We start from the raw sequence: 16,034 nt of genomic DNA, 5'->3' as shown, positions 1-16,034 counted from the left end.
TTAGAAAAGCGTACATTAACACATACAGAGACAAGCAGACCAAGACTCAGTGGCCACAGTAAATTTAATCAGAACCCACACTCCATTAACAGCTGGAAGAGTTCCAGAAGCCGCTTGTGCCCTTGGCCATCTGCCAAGACCACTGATTGTGTTTTAAGTCCCCTGAAATTACAAGGATTTACTCGAATATGCCATTCTCCACTCTTGGTGCAGTATTTACAATTTTCTTTTGTGGCACATATAAAAAGTAGCTGTCTACCTCACCCCCAGTACACTTGCATGCTACAGATGTACACAGTCAGACATACTTAATGCCACCTAAATTGCAAATCTGTTTGGTACATTTTGCAAATGAACTGTAGAAAAGGCACTAGAGACACCTAACATCAACAAACCATAAGTAGCATCTAAGATTTGAATTCAAGTATGAAATTTAATCTATTGAGACAAAAAATGAAAGCTTTCAAGCATTTATCAGAGCTGTCTACAAATATGTTAGAGGCAGGCATCAGAATGCTGGTCTCCAAAGCTTCATTCAAGTGTACTGCTCATTAGTCATGGCATGCACTAATCATAGCTCTTACAATAGTGTTGTGCAGAGAATCCTGAAAGGAGGAGGAAGTGTTAAAACTAATCACAATACCTGAAAGTCTTTAATATCAAAATGAGAGGTCAGTTTGGCCACAATCCAATAAATCTGGTGAATATATCTCCCAAGAATATCTGCCATGCAGTCACAAATCTCTTTAGAGATGTTCATATGATACAGTATTTTACTTAGATAAGATACCAGAACACCCAAGTTATGAAAATAAATAAAAATCAAGGCAGGTAGTGATGACTAAAAGCTCTTGCAGAAACAGTGACAGAAAGAGAAGCAGAAAACACCCCACAAACACATACTTGTTCAGTTGCAGGTCCAGAATACTCTGGAAGTACTTGATGCACGTGTTGGATGTGGAGTCAACTCAACTCTGAATTCCTCAAGCCCACACCAAGACCTGCCATCATTAAAGGAAGAGCTAGAATATTTGCACAAAGTATGTGCATTACAACTCACAGAGCCTAGAAGCTGCTCTTGAAAGCACATCAGTGCAAGTACTGCCAGGTATCAGTTTTGATGTATGGCAGCCTAACAGCATAAGAAAGGGAAAACAGTCATTGTCAGAATAAAAACTCAGAAGACTACTGTACAAACAGTGCAGCACTAGAGTGCTAACTTTGCTCATTGCCTTCTCCAATGTAGCTCCACAGCAGAGTGACCCAGCTTGTCAGCCAGATCCAGCCCCCCACCCCCTGGCATTCAGCATGCCTTTTGTTGAGCTCAGCTGGTGACCTACCCAGACAGCAGCCAGCAGCAAGACCAGCTCAGGCTGTGGTTTTTCCAGCCTTTTGCTTCCCAGCCAAGCTGAATTACATGATTTGCCACTTGGCAAGTGGGAATAGTCCTGCCTCCTTTTCCCCTTTCTACCAACAACCCCTTCAACCAGAAAGCAAGTTGATTCAGCCTATGAACCCAGCAAAAATTAGAACAAAATAAAAGCCCAAAACACAGACTTTTTGCCAGATTAGTCTCTGGTCTTTTAGCAAGCTGAATTGATTTACTGGATCATCAGACAAATACTAGAGCCAGCATAAACTAAGCAGTAGGAACTCAGCTTCCTTTTATTGAAGCCACAGACACAGCTGAGAAGGGCTTGATCAGAGTTATTTATCCCTGTACCTTAAGCCACAGGTAGCACTGCTGCTCTGCTGCAATTCATACTGCTGGACACAGCCTAATAGAAAGACCACATGAGAAAATACAAATAGGTCACTCAGGAGAGAAAGCACTTGAATCTGAAGCATGTCTCTTATTGAACAGCAGAGAGAGGACATGTCAGTCTCTGAACAAAGGCAAATTAAAATTGTATGTTGGACCAACAGCAGATGCTGAAGGTCTTTTTAGTAAGCCAGTTAACTACTGGATGTATCATGTAAAACATATGGCAGTGCACAGTGATTGCACAAACATATGTGATTTCAATTAGAGTTCTCTTAATTTTTCACCCATGTAGATATTATACCTATTTGCCCAAGGCACCTATGGAGTAGCACTGCTGTGAGAGTCTACAAGTGTCCCCAACATGTGGAGTTAAAACTGGAATGCAGGACACCAAAGCCAACAATTTGCTCCTATCACAAGGGGACACGCTCATTCCTCCTGCGTCCCACCAGGCAGCTCTGCCTTTCCCTTGTCCAGTGACTGCAGTACTTGTCAGATCCCACCAGAAACTAAGTACTCCATTTCTTATAAATATTTTCTCCTCTCTATAAAACCGTTTGGCCAAAGGTACAATACAGGGGGGAGGATGGTGGGAAATAGGACCAAACCAACAACTGTTGCTGTAAGAAAGTAAAAGCAAAGCAACACCTGAAAATGAACCACAAGCTATCACTTCCAAGACTCCTACTGGGAGCATATAGACAGAGTCCCTAAAGACATACAGATGCAAGCAAGCTAATACAACTTTACCTATCTGGGAAATTGTTATTCAGAGTAAGCATAAATTGTTTCTCAGGGGAAAGATTTACTAGAGACACAACCCTAAACTGGAAGGGGACATAGCAATGGAGGTGTAAGTGATGCACATTCAAAAATAAAAGGGAAGAGACTCTAGGCATGGAAAAAGGATATAATTTCTGTGAAGATTTTCAATAGTCTCATATAATGCCAGGAAGGAGTCAGAAGTTAGTCAGAGGACTAACTGAAAGAAGTAGAATGACTTTCCCATTTCTTGGCAAAGAAACAGGAGAATGGTTTGTTCAGGTTTCTTTATCACTTACTCCAAAACCCACAACATTAAAGACAGAATACTGTCTTTATGATGGACTAAGTCAAACACACTCATTTTTAGGTTCAGTTATAGACTAAAACTAGTGTCAGCGTCTCCTACTGGGACAAGCAGAAGCACTTCCAAGATACCAAAAGCTACCATGGATATGGACTACCTGTATGCCAAAGGGATTTTTACACAATCATATACCAGAGACTATATTTTCATTTCCTTTGCATTTTAGTTGCCTAACATTTGTTGTATATACATCTAAAAACATCTCCCCTAAAAGACTGATATTGAACTGGCAATATCGAAGTTGTCAGATTTTACTGCTTCTTTTCTTGACACAGAAAGCACGAAATTGATTAAGTGTTAAGAGACTTGGTATCTGTTAGAGGACAACAAGCTCAAGAATAAAGAGGCTTATTAGAATAAGGCTGCTGGTGAAACCTACAGAAGCAGTAACTTCAAGCAGCAGCTGACAGATTTCACTTTTTCATCTATTGCTCCTCCTCTTGAGGATCACCATTACAACCTTCCAAGTTTCAAAATCACTACCCTCCATGCAGGAAGAGAAACTAACAGAGTCCCAAAAAAGAACTATGTGAACTATGCCAGTTCACAGCTGGCATAGATCAAGGCTTAGCCTTATCTCTGCAGCAAGGCATCACACAGCTCAACTCCCAGTGTGCTCTCCTGCCCACTGTTCCCAGCAGTGCTTGCATCCCATTCCTGTCCTTTCTGCTCTCCCCTGCCTGCCTTCACACAGCCTTAGTTTTGAGCAGGCAAGCAGCTGACCCAGCTGCCCAGACACACCCACTGCTGGCAGCTGAGCTCACCCGTGGAGAGGACAGGTTTTAGGGAGGCCCACACTCATGATGAAGCCATGCTTTTATATAACAACTTGGCCAGAAACCAGAGAAAGACAACTGAAAGCCATGTAAATCCCCAAACAAAATTCCCCTCTAGTCTGCAAAACACCCTTCCTCTTCCACAAGTGGAGAGTGAAGGTACAATGCCAGCTTTAGAGCTTTGGAAATCTTTAGGAGTGAAGGTACTGCAGTATTACTGGTGTCAGGTTAAGTTATTTCATACTTCCTGACCTTAAGTACACCTGGGGGGAGGTGGGGTGGGTAGAGGAAACCAATAAATAATTTAAATAGTTCATTAGTAAATCACCATGGAAAATTAACAAGATTAAAAGTCTTTGGTTTCATACTGCTGAACTAAGTGACAAGGAAAGTGTCACTTCCGTAGAAAATGTTTATACTAACACAGGATATATTTTATATTTATAATAGAGCCATGCAACAATTTTGCAGTCATGGCCTGGATAATTGAAGATGAGTAACAATGTTGTGGAGCTTCCATAGGTGATTAGCTTAACTTGGCTTTGAAGTAATCATGCACAATTTTTCAATTCATTCTAATTTTTGGTGGCAATACCCATTCCAAAACTTGAGACATCCACAGCCTGGGCACCTTTCTCTGATCAGTCACCCTGGATGCTTTAAGAGCAGATTTCAAGGACCTGCCCATGACCTGTGCCAGCATGACTGGCCCAAAGGCAGAGCTGCAGGCTGGATTTGTTTGACTGCACTTCTATCAGTGCTCAATTTACCATGCCCCTCCAAGGTGGCTGCAAAGCTGTCTGTTCACTGGGAGAGCTGTGAAACAGGTACCTTGTACAGCAGTGAGCGCTGCCAACTCCACCAGAAGCCCCAGTCAGAGTCTCCTGAGCACTTTCCTTTGTGCATTGCTTATGCAAATACATGTAAATGCACAAGATCTCAAAGATTTAGAAAACACTTTAGAAAGCAAGAAATTAATTAGGCAGGAAATCAGCTTATCTGTCCTGGAAGATACAGTAAAATTCAACAATACCAGTCCTTTGGACAGTCCATAAAAAAAAATAAAACTTGCAAGCTCCCCTCAGTTATTTAGCGGCAGTGCTGTGACTCACTGCACACTGTTTATTTTATGTTCAGAGTCCAAAAGCTGAGCATTTTCACTCCTGGTATGTCTGGTCCCTTTTATCCACCCTATTTCAAGCTCTGAGACACTAGGTATTTCTAAAAACTCAAATAAAACTGCATTTTTTTAAAGAGTGGTCAAGAAGTCTAGCACAAATTGTAGAGATTGCTGTATGGCACAACTACATCAGCAACTATGCTGTAACAAAGTTTAGCATTCCTGGACAAAACAAACTTCAACAACTGAGATAATTTCCATAAACTAAGTACCCTATATGGTTACAGCCAACAGAATTGTATTTCAAGTAGGTGACATACTCGAAGAGTGTTTCTCACTTGAGGAAAGAGAAAAACAACTACCTAGATAACCACTATTAGTCCATATTGCATGGTAGGGAAAAGCAGGATGAACCAAAAGCGTGCAGCAAGGCTCCACATACACTCCACAGTATCCAGAAGGATGAGTCTTTGTATCCCTCAGCAGAGCTGCCTGGCATGGGAGGTTACACAGTGACTTCTGTGAAAATCTTGTATTCAAGTAAGGGGAAAACATAGCAAGCACGAACCTGACAAACCAATTCTGAGCTCAGCCTTGCTAGCTAGTGAAGCAAAGGTAAGTAGTAGAGAAAATGTAGCTCAAGGATCATGCTTTACCATCTTGGCTCTCAGTTGTTTCTTCCACCTACTTGAAGCCATAGTATTAAATTTCATCATCCAAATGATCTACACCAGCTCACACCACTATTTGAGTCTGTTTGCAAAAAGCAGGGAAACCTTTAGAGCAAAACTACTTGTATTTTTAAGCAGATATACAACTTGATCTTGAGAAGTCCACACAACCAAATCTATGTTCTTCCTTTAATGAAGGCCTAGTTTTTTTATTATTTAAATACAGTGCTTCCCCTGTCAGAAATCAGTGTCCCAAATTCTCATTTCAAAGCACTTCACCAGCAAGTGAAATGTTCACAGAACATTTCAAACTCCCCCACTTTTTAATTCCTTTTTTTGAATAGGCTATATATATATTTCAAGACTATCACCAAGACACAGACGATTCAGGCTCCTTTCAGTTTTGCTTATCAAAAGGCCACTATTGGTCAGAATACAAGTCTGACTGAAAAACAAGCAATCCTGAAATCTCAGTTATGTGCTTATAGATGACACAGATCTCCTGGATGGTGCCTTCAATTCAAAAGGGGTCCCATGGCAACACAACTAAAACCAAGCTGGTTACTTCAGGTGTTACTTTCCACCACCTGAATACACAGATGTCTATGCCCTTGTGTCCATTTCCACCTGACATCTTGGCCAACTCAACTACATAAAGTTACACCCATTAAAATATGATGGTTTAAATCAATTTCACCTTGTAAATAAAAAACGCCACAGGATCTCAAACTGTGAATGCAGTTTTAAAGTGAATTTTAGCCTTGCCATTGAGATAATCATATGCACATAGTAACAGCACGAATTACTGTCTGCCTGCTAGACATATTTCTATATCCCTCATCTGTTTTTCATTTCTGAACTTTTCAGCATTGTGCAGCTACAATAACAATATTCTCTCTTGTGACAAAAATCAAACAATGTTTTCATGACACTAGTAAGTCTTAAGACACATGGATAAAACAAGCATTTTTACATGTCAAATACTATAAGGATGGCTTAGCAACTTCAGCAATACAAAGACACCCCCCAAACAACCAATCATTACACACATTCTCCTGTACAACAGTTAGAATCATGGCTTTTCAGGAAAGAGTCTCTAAATTTTGAAGGGCATTTATAATGGGGTGAAGAAAACCTCAGGCACATTGCTCCAGAGTAGTGAGCAAGAAGCAGCCCATTTTAAGAGTCATCACCCATGAGAACCCAATAAATCATCTTTCAGGTGACCAGCACATCATGCAGGAGCAACCACTACTTTCAGGCTCTTCTAGTAACTTCTTAGGTGCTTAAACTTTTATTGTGAAGCAAGTCACGTTCAGCCAGGAACCTCAGCAAGTCATTCACCGGAAAATGAAAAGCTTGACTTTTAATATTAAAGTCTGGGAGATTTCCTCAATGAGAGAGGAATATTAAAAATATCCTATGGAATGGCATCTTCCAAGGAGAAACTTGCAATATACTTCTCTGATAGAGTCATTGAGTACAAAAATAATGTCTGAAGAGTAAAGTGAACTAAAAGCACCAGTACCAACACCAGGTAACTGTTGTAATATGGGGAAAAAACCTCAACAGGTGGGAGAGATTGTGGAGAAGAGAAATCCACCACACTCACACCAAGAAAAAGGCATACTGCACTAGCAGTAGTCAAAATACTCTATATTTCAATACTGTTTTGCTTTGATGAGCTGCAACAGAACAAGCAGAAGAGTGACAGGGGGTGCAGGATTCTGTGAGCTCACAGACATCTGAACCCTATTAACATCCCTGAGCCAACATAGCCTGAAGGACATTGCTCACTCAAATGAAATAACCAGCCACAACTGCCTGCAGCTATAGGTAGAAAGAGAAAGCAGCATTGTTGAATCAGCTGAAGCCCAAAATAACAGCTGGAAAAGCTTCTATATCAGGAACAGAATGGGCAAGAGGTTACAAAATCAGTGGTTGCAGTGCTTTTTGCCTGCAAGCAGGTACACAGGTTTGTTAACAAGCACTAAGGTTTTGTTTCTGTAAATGACTTTTACCACTTGTCTTCTGTAAGCCTGAGGAATATCCAGAAAGCTTTTCTTGTTTGGTCCTGTCCACTGTGTCATCACAGGAGAAGGCTGGTTAACATACCACACACTGCAAAGCAAATCATGAGTCAGACTGAAAGCACATTAATCTGACAATTCTGCTTAAGACCTAAAAGAATTCTTAAACGAGAAAATTTCAATTCTCCTCTGCTACTAAGGGCAGGGGGAAGACACACTGAGAGCAGCAGGGACACACTAATTAGCATCAACCCCAAGGCACTGCACAGGAAGCTGGTGTCAAGCATCTGACACCACATTTCAGTTTGAGTGAGTCATTTCTAAGCCCTCTACCTGCAAGTTCGCAGTGACTGAGGAGGTTTGGAATGGACTTTGCAGTAAAGTCAGCTTGTCTGAGACTGCTGTCTTTTCCAGAGAGAAAAGCAGCTCTTTTGAACAGCCAGCTGAGACAGCATGTGTTGCTAAGCCCTTCCACTTCCAGAAATAAAAATAGATATCCCATTCCTCAACTCAACTGCTTTCTCAATTTTTGGTATTTTGCAACTTGGTCTCCCAAAACTAGGTTTATGCTCAGCTCAAAATACAAAAAAGTCAGAAAGGCCAAAGTGGGAGCTCAGCAACCTTGCTTTTGTTATGTCAACCTTCCAACTTTGCTCAGCTCCAGGAAACCATAATACATGAGATTTGCACATTGTAAAGGGCCCCAACAACCACAAACTTTAATAACTATTTCTCTCTTAACTCCTCTAGAAAGTTTTGTTACAATCACCCAGAACTCAACCCACAAGGGTCACACCACACCATAACACCAATAAACACTAACTACAGAAAACTTACATTTCTGAGAGAGAAAAGCATATTGAACAAATAAAAAGCATAGCCAGCAACACTGACATCATAACCTGGTGTACCAAAAATGCTTTTGTTACCCACATGATCTAGGCAAGGGTCTACAAAACACTGAACGACATGATTATTGAGGCTTGGCACCACAAGCTAATCAGATATTTCTCAATTTCAGTTCAGTACAGTTAAACTACTAGTAAGCTATTTTCTTTTAACTGGTCTTTGGCTAACCAAGTTAGGTATTTTTCTCCCTCCCCAAAATACCACACTCCCCCCACCCTAAAAAAGTCAGTGACTACCACAGCCACATACTTGATAGGCTGCAGGAGACTTCAAAGGTAGGATTTGCAAGAATTGTTATTGTTTAGAAGTTCTTCCAGATGTTGGCAGTTACCTCTAAAAGCAACCTCAAACTCCAGCTCCTAGGAAACCATTACAACTTTTCTGAAGACATTCAGTCTCTGGATATGCAAGTTATGAAGTTAGAGGGTTTACCATGTTCTAAAAACCAGACTTTGATCAGAAAGCAATGGATGCCATATAGACAGTTTTGTCTCTTTCAAAACACACGATTATTTCAAGAGACTAAAATAGTTGAGAAAGGTCTCCTCACTACAAGTGCAGAATCCAGTGAGAGTTCTCCACTCAAGTGGGTTTTTTTACTGTGGACAACAGTTTAACTTGAGGTTACTACACATGAAACTGAGCCATAGACAGGAGAGAAGTGGTCAGTCAAAGAGCCCACTCTAGAGCTATACAAGTGCCTCCAACTGTCCTTAAGCTACTATAAAAACTCACCTCTAAGTATACATACCTCAGACTCTTCCTTTTATGCTCCCTGTAGTGTCTGCAATTCCTCTTTTAAACTGGGACTGACACTTACAAATATGGCCTTTTGTGGTACACAACTCTTACCCCATCCACTTTTCTACAACTGTTTTTCTATTAGTGTATCTCCCCAAATGAACTTGCCATAGGATCAGAGAGAATGGAACCAGTCCAGCAGCCCCAGCTTTAGTGAGCTTCAGTCTTACAGAGGTTGTAGTTTGTCTAACCTTAGGCTAGCTTAAACTGGCAATTCCTTACAAGGAAGTTGTTTTCCTCTGTCTCTTCTGTTTTTGCATCAACTCCACATTCTTTGTGCTGGCACAGCTGTTCGCATAGCTGGACCATGAACTTCAATGAATTATGGTCCATCTAAAAAACTCCTCAAAATGTGTTATTTTTGCTGGATTATTCCTTCGGAGCTGAGCAATAACTAATGAGGAAAACAGAAATGGCTCAACCTGTTAACCAGGAAAACCATAATGGCAGAGATTGATAAAATGCAAACACAGGTATAGTTGAGTTGTGAGACAGCATATGACTAAGACATCAGGAAGGAGATGAGGAAAAGTGAGACTAAACCAGCTAGCTCAAGCAGCTGAAAGGTGGTTCTTTAAGTCTCAATCTCACCAAGGAGCTCCACAGGCTTTCTAATAATGGCATATAAGGAAATGTGATTTTTTTTCAGTTTTGTCTTGCAATCTAAAAGGATCATGCATATACTTACAGTTGTGTTAAAAATATTAGGATTGCCTTGGGAACTTACAATGCACACTAAAGAGCTGGATTAGACTAATTACCTTGCTTCAGTACACAAGGTAGCTGTTCACCAAGACTGATGAAAATAAAGTACTCTAAAAGGTCTATGGCCATTAAGTACTTCTACTGCAAACTATTCAACCCCATCCTTTGAAGATAAAGCTAACGTTTTCTTTTCAGTTTGAGATCCATCACTACAGCATTCAGTTACTTCAAACAATTTTCACAACACCCTTATTAAGCAATCTCTCAACACAAAACTAATTAACTTATTATAGAGGCTTAATAAGAAGATCATAAGACAGATGATCACGTAGCAAACCACATGCAAGAAGTCACTATCTCCACAATTCAAAGCTAACCCATTTCACCATGCACCAAGATGCAGACCAGGAAAACTAACGAGGTTTGTCATTCATTACCATCCATAGCAAGGCAACCATTTCTTAGACTGCTTCACCTATTTTGCTAAGTGCAAACACATGAGTTACCAACAGTGAAAATGAGGAAAGGAAATCAGAACTTGTGCTAGATATTGCATAGTAAGTACCAAGTAAAAGAAATGGAAACACATGAAAATATACCTTGGAAGTAAACATAATAAATTCATACTGGAATATGGAAATTAATATCAAACCATTAAAACCTCATAGTGAACAACCAAGATGACTAATCTCTTGAGTCAAGATATCCATAAGCCAAAATGACTACAACTCCCAAGTGCTTAGTTTTGGCAAGAATACACTGAAGACCTGTAAATAATGGGTAGTTTCACCTTACTTGAAAGTTGTCATGAGGTTGCACAATGTACAGCAAGTGTACAGATCCCTAAGGCACAAGATGTTTTCAAGGAAGAACAGAAAACAGGATTGTAGAACAGGAACTGAATAATGGGGTGAGTCAGTTATTGTAAACAAAGTTTGCCACCCTGAAACTACAGGAGGAAAACAAACATCTACCAGGCCCCGGCAATGGGCACAATGCAAGTGTCTGCTTTAATGAGCAAGGAATTCAAAAATAATACCCTAGAGACTCTTAAGGCATCTGGTGCAGGATACTCAAATAAGACAATTAAGTTGAGCCAACAAAACCAATTCATGCTGCCTATTTGCTTCATGGAACATTGTCCAGCCCTTTCTACTGGGGTTAATGAAATTCAGTTTCAAAAACCCACAGGGAAAAAAAAATTACCCTAACTTTTGCAGCACCTTATCTTGTAGACTGGAGGAAACTACAGAAAGTAGTTTTGAAACTGCTGTCAGAGCTCTTTCACAGCTCTCCCACTCTCATCCCTAACAGAAGCTATTGTATGTGTCCCTTTCAGTTTACAGAAGGACATGAAATATCACTGCCATTTGTATTTCATGGAGGCATGTTTACTACTCTTAACCTAACCATAACATTTACTATTTATTTTTATTAGTCCATCCACTCTGTTGCAAAAGCAGTATCAAATTAATTTCTGCAGTTCACAAAGCCTGACACCCAAAAAAGAAACAAGTTTTCAATAAACAGCTCTTCCTGTTCTGCTTCCTTCTATATGCAAACATCTGGGCTGAGTGCCCAACTGACTACTTTAAAATAGTTTTAATTGCTTTATTATCTGCTCTGATGTAATCAATGCTTTTTAATACATTGTTTCTTCCGGCTTCTTAGAAAGAGCCTTCTCCCAGTAGTCTAACACCACTTTCATTAAACAATTCAGAAGATGGTATTTTTTCCAAGCTCACTGTTAAAATCTTGATTAATATCTTTAGTTTTACTTTGCCTTAGTTTTGAAAAGCTACTTATAACACAGCTGCAGCAGCAGTGTTTTGCATTAAACACAAACTGTAAGAACACAGCTGACAAGTGATGAGTAGCCCTCCCCATCCCAAGACAGTTTCCAACCAACCTGTTGTACTGACAGCCAGTGCCATGAGTCAATATTCTGGTTCCACATCCTCAGGGTGCCACCAGTCACACCATCATTTAAGACTATATTAAAAATATGGACACAGAAGTTATCAATTCCTGTAACTTTTGAAGGCACCACTAGTACTAAGTGCTGTGGGCTTGTTTTGGTCAACTAATCTCACCCTATCTTTAATGAAACCTAATCATAAACAGAGTTTGTATTCCAGACGGCATCACCTAGTTTTCAATTGCTTAGGTTTCATCTTCCTACAGAAGAATTCAGTAACACTTTTTCAGTTTCAGTTTCCTACATGTACCATGTATCAGGACAAAGTTCTAGGAGAGATGCTAGCTAAGTCAAGACTAAGAAAAGTGATTTATGCCACAACCAAGAAGTTCCACCTTACCTAACAGGCTCTCTGGTGCAGGTTAAAATATAAGGACAGGTATTAATTAATAAGTGAGCTACTTGTGTATTTGTCTGGATGAAAGTTTGTAACAGGAATAACCAGTATACTAGCTAAGAAAACCCCCAAAGTGAAAACTGACTAGAGCAGACATTTAACAGCATTCTGCAGATACAGAAGCATTCTTAATGTGATCAAATATATGTTACTGCATGAGAGGGAAAGAAAGATGCATTTACTTGCCATGCTTCCCACTCCTGCCCCCTCCCAGTTCCTAACTCTAAGGTGAAGGAATCCAAGAGGTACACTGACAGATTGGAGACCCACAGCTCTCTTTTCATTGTTCTGTCCTGGTGTTGTTCCACTTCTGTTAAAAAATATCAAGCAAGAATACAAGGAACAGTGCAACAGTAGCATCAAGCTCACAGTGCCTCATGTGAGCAGTTGAGGAAGGTCATGGAGTTCACCGTGTGTTGAATTCTTTAGCCACAGAAAGTACACTCCTGATGTACTCCACAAAGTGCTGGGGGGGAAGTAATTTTATCCATGTATTCTTGTTTCTCCACACTTGCTTATTAAGCAGCAAGTGCCATTGAGAAGTCAGGCACTGTTAAATTTTTGGATCAGCTTGTAATCATCCAAGAAACAGATGGTGATTACAGATTCCAGGGGGTGGGGGGGGCTGTTTGTTTTTGGTTGTTGTTTTGGGGTTTTTTTTAAACTTATACAGTATGCTCAAAAACTTCATTAGGCATTCATGCTCTTCTCCTAAATACATTTAATTTAATGGTTGACACAGTAGGCAAGCTCTTCAGCAGTCTGTTTTACCTCAAAATTAGTTACAAAAAACCCACTTGTATTAGTTTTCTGCCATCTTTGAGGGTGATGTTTTGAAGGACGTAAGCCTATAAATTCCCAGCTTTCCTAAAAAGCTCCTAACAGAAGCAGGCTACCAATTCTAGTGAGAGCACACCATCATTGTGCCTGGGATGATTATCATAGGATGCAGAGAACACTGAATCTGTGGCTTTCATTTTAGGCACAGAAAACAAGTTACATGCCACCTTCCTTCCCTCTCCTCCTTCCTACTGTTATTGGAAATCCAGCAGCAGTGACAATATAGAGGTAATACAGATGTTATTTACCACATCAGTTGTAAATGAAATACAATTATGGTGCTAGCTAAAAATACAGCTTTAAGTCATACTAACCACTGAGCTTAAATATTTATTTCAGTAGCACAGCCAGATTATCTTTGACACAGGCTAAAAGACCAAGATAAAATCAACTGTTCATGATGCAGATGCCTGCAAGATCCAAGCACTGACAATTAGTCTTTGCCACTACAAGTCATCAGTATTATAATCAGATCTACAAAATGGGACACAGTTGCTTTCCCTTTCACTTAGCAGCAAGCTTCATTCTACAGCATATGTCAGAACACTGAGAAATTAATTTACAGCTCTGAATGTGAACACATTTTCTCTTGCTTCATAAGACACTGGGTAATGTTCGCATGTTCTCCTCTCACACGCCCTCTGAAGTTATTACTGAATTTGACTGTACTACCAAGCAGGATTTTGCATTAGGTATCTCTCTTCTTCTACCTAAACAGCAACAGCAAGTTGCTTACCGTTTCTTGAATGTGTGGGTAATTGATAAGAACCTTGGGTAACAGACAAGCTTCTGCAAATTTTTTCCCCCCTCATTAAGAATTCACACTTCTACTGTCAGCCCTCAGCTTTGTGACACCAGTGTTTAGGTTTTCCTTTAGAGTCATGTTTCCTTCCAGGACAGGAGAGTTAAGGCAACAGTTTGTTGTTTTGTTTTTTTTTTTTTCTTTGACTTCTTTACATTCAATTTCAAACTGTGAAAATCCTCCAAAACTCAACAATCAAGTGTAGTCCTAAGATTAAAAAGCTAATAAACCCGCAGAAAAAAATCATCTTTGTCCTTTTTTATCTTCACCAAGTGTTTCCTTCAAAAACATGCAGCAATGACAGAAAGATAGGAACTGCATCTCAGCTTCACTGTTTCAATATATATACTCATTCCCCAAGACAGTAAGACTCAGACTTTTATTGTCTCATTAATTGAGGCACTACATGCAGTCCTAAATATAATTTTTCAGATGATTACTGTGTTCTAAGTTTAATTACCCCCATCATGAACTATGATCTATGCTCTGTTCTTAGCCTAGCCTTTGCTTATGAATTTCTGTTTATTCTGCTAAGAAATCTAAGGATTCCTAATTCCTGTTCTTAATTAATCCACATACACTGTTTGTATTTCTCCCACGAGAAACTCTTATTTGAGATAAGAGTCAAACCATGCTGCACACTTATTTTCATTTGCTGGACATTGCCACATGAAGCATTACAAAATGACAGGAAAAGCATCTAACAGAGAAGCTTGCAACACTTCAATGCTGCATTCTTGGCCAAGAAGAGATGTTTAATTTGGATGCATCAAATTAACTTTTTTTCCATGTTCTCTCATTCAGCGGGATTTCACTTCCACACGGCCTCCCAGCATTACTCATGACTACATTTTGCAGTGGGGTAAGGAAAGGGAATGCCATCTGCAGAACACAACAGATATTCACACCTACAACCATCACCTCCATGTGAATATGAAGCCTCTTTTCTCTGAGCCTGTAGTGTTGCTGGTGTTGTTTTTTTGAGCCTCTCCAATGAGAGGATTTCAGTTCACAATTTCACATCTTCTGTGCACGAACCAACACACTTGATTACATTTTCTACTGGGAACAGCTATGCACACTACAGCACATGACTGCAGGATGGTGAGGATTGCACACGGTGTTGCATTTGTCACTATACACTTGGTTATTACTTGTAGTGAAGAGGTCTTTCCTCTAAAAGTAGTGGTATTTCCACTGTGAACTCACATAGCAACGAGCTGTTGCAACAGGAAGATCTCTGCTTTCATCGGTGATCTTCTCCCTCTCTCCTCAGGGAGACAGTGAACAGCTAGCACATGCTGCCATTCGGTACAAGTCTCTCACCCTGTAATTACCAGCTTGCTTTCTTTCATTAGAGAGGCCTGTTTGGGAATTTTCTATAACACTAGCCGCTACAAAAGGAGCAAGAGAAATGTGTGTATTTAAGCCCAAATCAGGCAAACAGAATATCACACACTTCCACAATTAAAGATATTTCTGCTTTGGAGATAAATAACTACTGTCTTATCAGCTCACGATATAGGATGTCATTGCTCACAACTGACCTACAGAAAACTTGAAATCCTTTGTCACCATTTCCTACCGACTCACAGTGCTACCTTAAGCAGACTATACAACTTCACTGAAGCTTCTCCTCTATCTGGTACATACAGCCAAAGCATTTCCCCATGATCCTCACTTCAGGCACTGTGCTGTTTAACACAGCTCTAACAGAGCTCAGTCTTGATGCACAGACTCCAGGCTTTGGGCAAAAACTACTGTAACATCCACAGAGGTAAAAACTCATGGGATATGGATGTGTAGGAAACAAAAGGCACAGTGAGTAATACTACAGGCTGCTCTGTCGGTTTCATGTGGCCGTTTCAAAATTTGTAGTCTGATCTCAAATTGCACACTGACATTCTTACAGGCTCGTTACTCAGCAGCAGATGTAACCCATGCAAACCCGACACAGGCGTACAGGCTTCTCTCCGCCAGCAGAAAGGAAGACGCTCTTTGCTTAACTGCCCAGATAACCGATTTTTGGCGATCTTTGGGCTCTACACTTTTAACCTGCTATGGTGGCTATTTAAAGATGCAAAGCTGCGACCTGAACCTCATAATGCCCA

General features: G+C 40.2%; 1 protein-coding gene across 4 annotated transcripts in view; it reads right to left on the bottom strand.

The window, feature by feature from the left end:
- PIP4K2A (phosphatidylinositol-5-phosphate 4-kinase type 2 alpha) overlaps positions 1–16,034 on the bottom strand; it is a 149,048-nt gene that overhangs the window by 90,572 nt on the left and 42,442 nt on the right. The window lies entirely within an intron of this gene.

Source organism: Passer domesticus, chromosome 1 (genome assembly GCF_036417665.1).
Source record: "Passer domesticus isolate bPasDom1 chromosome 1, bPasDom1.hap1, whole genome shotgun sequence".
NCBI lineage: Eukaryota > Metazoa > Chordata > Aves > Passeriformes > Passeridae > Passer > Passer domesticus.
This window is presented reverse-complemented; position numbering and strand designations above follow the sequence as displayed.